Raw genomic sequence first — 8,315 nt, forward strand, 5'->3', positions numbered from 1 at the left:
CATGGACGTAGGGGAACGCCCTGGCCTGGTCCCAGACGGATTGTGATCTCAGCCGTTTGTTGGCGCCCTGCCCCCGCCCTCTTTCGGTTACGACCCTTCCAAGGCCTTTGCTACCCAGAACCCTACGCGGTTCAAAAAAAAGCAGGCCTCTGTGCGGTCTCGCCCAATCACAGGTGGCCCGGGACCCCGGCGCCGCCACTCAGAGGCGCGCTCTCTGGCTCCGCCCGCCACTCTCGCCCTCGAATCACCCGCGATGGCGGGGGCCACCGCACGTGCCGCCCATTTTCCCCCTTTTTCTCTCTGACTCGCCTTTTCTTCCCGCGTTCTCTTACGGCCGTTGTTCTTAGTTACCCCTCCCCCGCCCAGAGCGCGGACAATGGTGTTGCCCGGGTAACTGCGTGGCTCTGTACCACTGACCTGGGGCGGGGGGGGGGGGGGGGGGGGGCGGATAAAGTCGCAGGAGTCCCTTACACGGTCTGGAGGATCCAGCCCTGTACGCGATTTGTCTGTGCTGCCAGGACACACCATAGACCCTCGGGATCACGGGGGCCTTTGATTCTATGCCAAGGAGAAAAGGGGGGAGGAGGGGAGTTTGCAACTTCGCAATAACCCCATTAGTTGATTGCCTTGCTGGGAAGAGGGTTCAACTTGGTGCGATTGTGCTAGTTGAACTTTGATCACCAGTCCTGGAGGCCCGACCTGCACAATCCATCTCGGATTCACCCACTTCTTTCGGTTCCCTTGCCTTTGCTGTGTTTCAAGGTTCTGTCTTTCACCTGGATAATGCCGTAGCCCTGTAAACAGTCTCCATGCTTTTTTTCACTCTGATCTCCTAGTCTCCAGCTCCCAGGGATCTTACAAAAATACAAATCTAGCCCTAGCCGGTTTGGCTCAGTGGATAGAGTATTGACCTTCGGACTAAAGGGTCCCAGGTTCGATTCAGGTCAAGGGCACATGCCCTGGTTTCTGGCTCCATCCCCAGTGGGGAGCGTGCAGGAGGCAGCCAATCAATGATTCTCTCTCATCATTGATGCTTCTCTCTCTCCCTCTCCCTTCCTCCCTGAAATTAATAAAAATATATATTTTAAGAAAATACAAATCTAGTTCTGTCACATCCCCCTCTCCTACAATTTTCCATGGCTCCCCACTGGGCACCTGGTAAAGGTTTAATGTATTCAGCAAAGTCTGTAAAGCCCCAAATTGTTTGGAATGTAGTGCTTCTACTAGTCACCATGTGGCTTGGACCCTGTGGGCTTATCATTCTCTCTCCTACCTGGAAGGCCTTCAGATGTGCCCCCAGCACTAGTTCTCCTTCAGCTCATCTTTCGTTTTGAGCTCAACTGGCACATCCTCAGAGAAGTATTCTCTTGATTCTGAAAATCAGGTCAGATCGCCTTTATGTAGTCATACCTTCATCACCTCTTTTTTTTTTATTGTTTTATTTCTTAAAGTATTACAAAGGGTATTGCATATGTGTCCTTCCCCCCCCACCCCGCCCTTGACAATCCCCTGGCCTCCCCGACCCCCCAGTGTCTTCTGTCCATTGGTTATGCTTATATGCATGTATCACCTCTTTTAAAGCTCTTACCCAAACTCACCAAGGAAAAGGAAAAAAAAATACCTTGTATTCACATTTGCTACATTTTTAAATGATGTCCTAACTAAAAGCTATACATTTATCTTGAAGCAGATTGTATTTTTAACCAAGACAGGTTATCTCTGAAAGAAGACCTGCCCCAAGTCTATTTCTAACTCCTACACAAGGGCAGTCGTTCTCAAACTTTTCTATCTCAAGAAACTTTATTCCCACAAAAACGATTGAAGAGTACAAAGAGCTTTTATTTATGTAGCTTTATCAATATTTGCCATATTATAAATAAAAACTGAGGACTTTAAAAAATATTTAGTTGTCAAGTAGTTTAAGATATCAATATAAATCGTTTACATATTCACATAACATATTTTCATAGTAAAACTATATTTCCCCCCAAATTAGAAGAGTAGCATTGTGAATCTAATGTCTGGCCTAATTAAAAACAAACAAACAAACAGTTGGAGTCTCATGTCTGCTTCTGCTTCCAATCTATTGTGATGCACGGGTCATAAAGGCTCTAGAAAGCTTCATTGTGTATTCATGAGAGATTATAGTGAAAAGGTAAATACTGTATTAGAATTATTATGAAAAGTGTATTAACCTAGCAGATTCTCTGATTCAGTCCCTGAACCACACTTTGAGAAGGGTCTAACTGGTAAAGCTAAGTATGGGCATAAACAAAGGCTGATAAAAGAGGCAGAGAAATAAATCAAGTTAGTGTTGATTTCATGCAGGACCAGTTAATCCAATCTGAATTAGTAATTCAAAGAAAGAGATATGACAGTCCTCTGTGACAGCAATGCAAACAGTATATGGAGAGTGTGTTTTCAGCAGAAAGCAAACTTTTTTATAAAAATTTTAAAAAGCGTTATTGAAATTTGATTTACATATAAGTATACAGTTAAATGTAAAATTCTGTGCCTTTTAATAAATTTATAAAGTTGTGTAACCATCACTATTATCTAGTTCTAGAACATTGTCTTTTTCTTGACAATGTTTTGTAATTACCAGTGAACAGTTCTACACTTCTTTTGTTAAATGTATTCCTAAATATTTTTTATGCTGTTGTGAATGTAATTGTTTTCTTCATCTCTAGTTGGTTGTGTATTGATTTTATATTCATCGTTTTGTGCCTTATTGCACTGGATAGAAGCTCCAGTTCAATGTTGAATAGAAGTGGTGAGTGGACATCCTTGGTTTATACCCAATGTTAGGGGGAAAGCATTGTCTTTGATCTTTAAGTTTGATGATAGTTGTAGGTTTTATGTAGAAGTTTCCTTCTATTTCTAGTTTGTGGAGAGCTTGATCATGTATGATTTTTAGATTTTATCAAATGCTTTTTCTACATCTATTAAGATGATCATATAGCTTTCTACTTTATTCCAGGGGTCAGCAACATTTTCCAGAGGGGGCGATATAATAAATATTTTTTGGTTTTGTGAGTTGTATGATCTCTCTTGCAACCAATCAACTCTATTGTAGCATTAAAACAATTATAGACAACTTGGGACATGATTATCCTTCAATAAAACTTACAAAACCAAAAGGCATGTCATATTTGGCCTATGGGGTATAGTTTGCTGAGCCCTGCTTTAGTCTCTAATATGTTTATTACATCAATTTATATTCAGACTAGGGGCCTGGTGCACTACATTCGTACACGGGGGCAGGGGGGAGGGGTGTCCCTCAGCCCAGCCTGCACCCTCTCGCAATTCGCAGTCTGGTACCCCTAGGGGTCCTTAGTGCTGCCGTAGTGGTGGGAGAGGCTCCCCTCACCGCTGCTGCACTCACCAGCCATGAGCCCTGCTTCTGGCTGAGCAGCACTCCCCCTGTGGGAGCGCACTGACTACCAGGGGGCAGCTCCTGCATTGAGCGTCTGCCCCCTGGTGGTCAGTGCATATCTTAGCTACCTGTCATTCTGCTGTTCAGTCGATTTGCATATTAGGGCTTTATTAGATAGGATGTTAGCTAACCTGCATTCCTGGGTAAACTCCACTTGGTCGTGATGTATAATCCTTTCTATACATTACTGGATCCAATTGCTATTCCTTTAAGAATTTTAGCATTTATAGTCATGAAGGGTATTGTTCTGTAGTTTCTTGTGCTATCTTTGTCTACAGCTTTGGTATCAGGGTAAAATGAGCTTGAAAATGGTCCTTTCTCTTCTCTTTTTGAAAGGGTTTGTGTTTGATTAGTATTACTAATTCCTTAAATGTGGATAGAATTCACCAATAAAGAAGGTCATATGGGCATGGGCTTTCCTTTGTAGAAAGATTTTTTAAAATAGTTTTTTTTTTTTTATTGATTTCAGAGAGGAAGGGAGAGGGAGAGAGAGAGATAGAAATATCAATGATGAGAGGGAATTACCGGTTGGCTGCCTCCTACATGCCCCCTACTGGGATGTGCCCCTGACTGGAATCAAACCATGACCCCCTGGTTCATAGGTCAATGCTCAACCATTGAGCCATGCTGGCCAGGCTAGAAAGATTTTTAAATATCGAAATTAACTAATTTAATGTCTTTATTTGATAAAGGTTGATTCAGATTTTATATTTCTCTTTGAGTCAGTTTTATCATTTATACGAATTTGCCCATTTCAACAAAGTTGTCAAATTGTTGGCATGAGGTTGTTCATAATATTTCTTTATATTCCTTTTAATTTCAGTAGGCTTCAAATGTTTCCTCTTTCATTCCTAATTTTGGCAATTTGTATCTTTTCTTTTTTTTCTTGGTCATTTTACTAAAATTTCATCAACTGTATAGATCTTTTCAAAGAACCAACACTTCCGTTTCCCAGATTTTCTTAATTGTTTTTGCGGGTTTTGGTTTTAAAAAATTGACTTCTATGGTCGTTGAACTTGAGTTAGAAAATAATTCTTCCCAAGCAAATTTTTACTCAAAAATTACTAGATTTCCTTTTACCTTTAATTTCTATTGCTTAGAAATGAGTAACAATATGTTACATAGAAAATCAATTCACATGCCAGATTTCACTTTTATGTAGACATGAAGGGGGAAAAAACGATTTCAAATTCCTTCTTTAATAAACCAGACCAGCCACTGGTGGATAAAAAGGAAATATATCTGTCTATATAATTTCGCTACCAACTTATGGCCCATTCAGGGCCAAATTATTATGGGTGCTCAATATGTAGCCCTAGAAATAACTCCTAGTTATTTGTGGTGAATGTGACTCTGTCTCTGTATCAATAATAACATCCACATTTTTTTAAAACCTCTTAATACCTTGCCTTTTCTAAAAAGGATTAAAGCGTTTTGTGATTTAGGACCTGAAAACATTTTATGGCTACCAAATTCTTTGTTTTTCTTTTTTCTTCATCTGTCTCTTCCTTTTAATCACCACGGCGTAACTGAAGTAGTGAAGTAGATTCTTAGTTGTCTAGCTGCCTCCAGGTTTTCTTTGCTTTCAGTTACCCTTCACAGATTAATTTTCCATCTCTTTGTGAGTGTTCATATGTCCCTCAATATACCTTGCATATATTACTCACATTCCTGAATTTATCCAAAATGTCAAGTTCATATCATCTATATGAATTGCTTTTTGATCCAACTCAAACCTGATACACAAGATGTTGAGTGGGATTTTTCCTCGTGTTTTGAAATTATACCTAAGGCCCCAAACTGAGAACATAACATGTGAAGTAGCCCACTTCTAAGTTTGAAGAGCCCCTACAAGTTTGGGTCAGCTGCCCCCTGAAAGACTTATTTAAAAACCCAGAACTGGATCTGCTATCTAAATCACCTTCCTACTCTGAGTTGATACAGGCAGGAATGGGACTGAGGTGGAGAAAGTTGCCTGCATTGGGGGAGCACAGTGTTCGTGACTAACATTTTGCTAACTGGGAAGTTATGGGTTCTGGCCAAGATCCTTTACTTTTTTCTCTTTTTTTTCATCCACATCCGAGGATATTTTTTTCCACTGATTTTCAGAGACAGTGGAAGAGAGAGGGAAAGACAGAAATATTGATGTGAGAGAAACACATTGATTGGTTGCCTTCTGCACAAGCCCCACCCAGGGCCTGTGCTAGGAAGGAGCCTGCAACCAAGTACATGACCTTGACAGGAATCGAACTTTGGACCCTACGGTCTGCAGGCCGATGCTCTATCCATTGAGCCAAACTGGCTAGAGCTGGCCAAGAGTCTTTATGACAGCGGTTCTCAACCTGTGGGTCGCAACCCCTTTGGGGGTCGAACGACCCTTTCACAGGGATCGCCTAAGACCATCGGAAAACACATATAATTACATATTGTTTTTGTGATTAATCACTATGCTTTAATTATGTTCAATTTGTAACAATGAAATTGGGGGTCACCACAACATGAGGAACTATATTAAAAGGTCACGGCATTAGGAAGGTTGAGAACCACTGCTTTATGAGAATTGCTAACCAGCAAGAAAGGAGAACCTATGAGATAGCAGTTATGGAGAAAAATGAAGTTATTACTTTTACTCCAATGAATTGAGACTTCTAAAGACCCAATTTCATAAATAAAAAAAGGAATTTATTGTCAAAATCTCTCAAGTAATATTATTTGATTGCTCCATGTGCTAGGCACTGTTCTAGGCAGAGGGGATACAGCTTTGAAAAATATTAAGCGAGGTCCCTGCCCTCCTGGAACTTGTAGGAGTCTAGGAGTAGTACTGGCTCCAGGCCAATGCTCTGTCATCAGAAATATTTTTCTGAATCTCTCAGATTTTTTTCTTTGCATAACCCAAATCGTCCCCCTCGAAGGCCAGGTGGTCACCGGTGTAGCAATTCTAACAGAAGAGAGACTGTTTTCCCCAGTCTTGCAGAGTGCCAGACTATCTCAATGACCTGGCTTGGATCAGGTGCATATCTCTGAACTGGACTGGCCAAGTCTCAGTTATTGGGAGGCCACCATTGTTTGTGCAAGCTTCCAATGCAAAGGATAAAGCAGGGACTGAAATCCAATGCAGGGCATACTTACCAATTCTTTGGTGCATGACTTTGTCTGCGGGAGAGGGGGGCCTTTTTATAATTCGCACTGAGACACACAGAGGTCTTGGCCATGTCCTCACCTTGGAGCAAAGGTGAGTAGAGTTTATCCCACATAAACCAAATGATCTGAGGTTGGGGAAAGGGTGGGGTGCCATTGCCAGAAGTCAGAACAGGGATGCTGGGCAGGCAAAACTACAACTTCTAAACCATGCCAGAACTAGGCAGTCCATTCCTGGAAGCAATGCTGTACATTACTTCCAGCCAGAAATTTGATTAGAGTGGTTTAGAGTGGGGAGGGAGATTTTAGAGTCAAATTACTCCCTCTTCTTATCCCTTCCACCATTAATTTCATTTACGTAATGCAGCTCTTAGTTCAAATGAAATGAGTCAGCATCAGGGCAAACTGAAATATGACTTCCATACCAAAGAAAGATACTTTTCTTTCTGTCAGCCTCAGTGGGTAAGTGATCTCCTAAGTAATAGAAATTTTTAAAAACTAGAGGCCAATGTCCAGGTAGGTCATAAATATCTGTTGTATGTGGGATCTTTTTATTTTTAATTATAAAATACATATAACATATAATTTACTATCTTTTTAAAAAATATATATTTTATTGATTTTTTATAGAGAGGAAGGGAGAAGGTGAGAGAGTTAGAAACATTGATGAGAGAGAAACATCGATCAGCTGCCTCCTGCACAGTCCCCACTGGGGATGTGCCCGCAACCAAGGTACATGCCCTTGCCCGGAATCGAACCTGGGACCCTTGAGTCCGCAGGCCGACGCTCTATCCGCTGAGCCAAACCAGTTAGGGCTAATTTACTATCTTAACAATTTTAATTGTACAATTCAGTAGTGTAAGTACATTCATATTGTTGTGCAACCAATCTCTAGAACTCTTCATCTTTTATAAAATTGAAATTCTACACCCATTAAACAACAGTTTACCCTTTCCCCACTACCCTTATCCACTAGCAACCATCATTCTACTTTATGAATTTGACTACTCTAAGCACTTCATTGAATATCCAGACTCGTACACTATTTGTATTCTTGTGACAAGCATCGTTACTCCCTCCCTGGCCCCAGCACAGGCCAGGCTTATTACTAAAGGGAGTTGGAGTGGGAGGCCCTGGGTCTGCTCTTTACTCTGCCTGGATTCCTACAACCCGGAATGGAGGTGGCAGACATGGTCTAGTTCTGAAGTCACCCCCTCTTTTCAAGGCTTAATTCCTGTTCCATTGAGGGGTGGATGGGGGTGTAAGGGAGGCAGGGTCCTCCTTATGTAATTGGCCTTCAACCTAGTGGTGGGACATCATCTCTCTTCCTGCTTTGGCATGGTACATGGTGTGTCGAGGCCATTCTTAGCATCAGCAGATCCTCCTTGGGTCCCTTGAAGAGGAGTAGCTCCTTTTGGCTCTTCCAGCTCTGTCTCAAAACCCTCTTCAGGAGGGGTGACTTCGTAGGCAGCTCCCGGCTTCTGCCTCCCCCTGTAACCTCTGAGCTCCTTTTTATGGGACTAATGGTGATGATCTTTTCCAGGCCTCAAAGGCTGGGAAAACTGCAGTGAGGTATCTCTGTCCTTTGCTCAGCACATCACATTGCTGCTCCTTCTCATCTACTGGCTCCAGAAACCTCCAAGTGTGATGTAGTCAGTGGTCTCTACATTCACATACACCCCCAAACTTGAAGGAAACAGGAGAGATGACGCCTATCAGGATCTTCCAGTGACTCTCTTTC

Source organism: Myotis davidii, unplaced genomic scaffold (genome assembly GCF_000327345.1).
Source record: "Myotis davidii unplaced genomic scaffold, ASM32734v1 scaffold18, whole genome shotgun sequence".
In the NCBI taxonomy this organism is placed as follows: Eukaryota; Metazoa; Chordata; class Mammalia; order Chiroptera; family Vespertilionidae; genus Myotis; species Myotis davidii.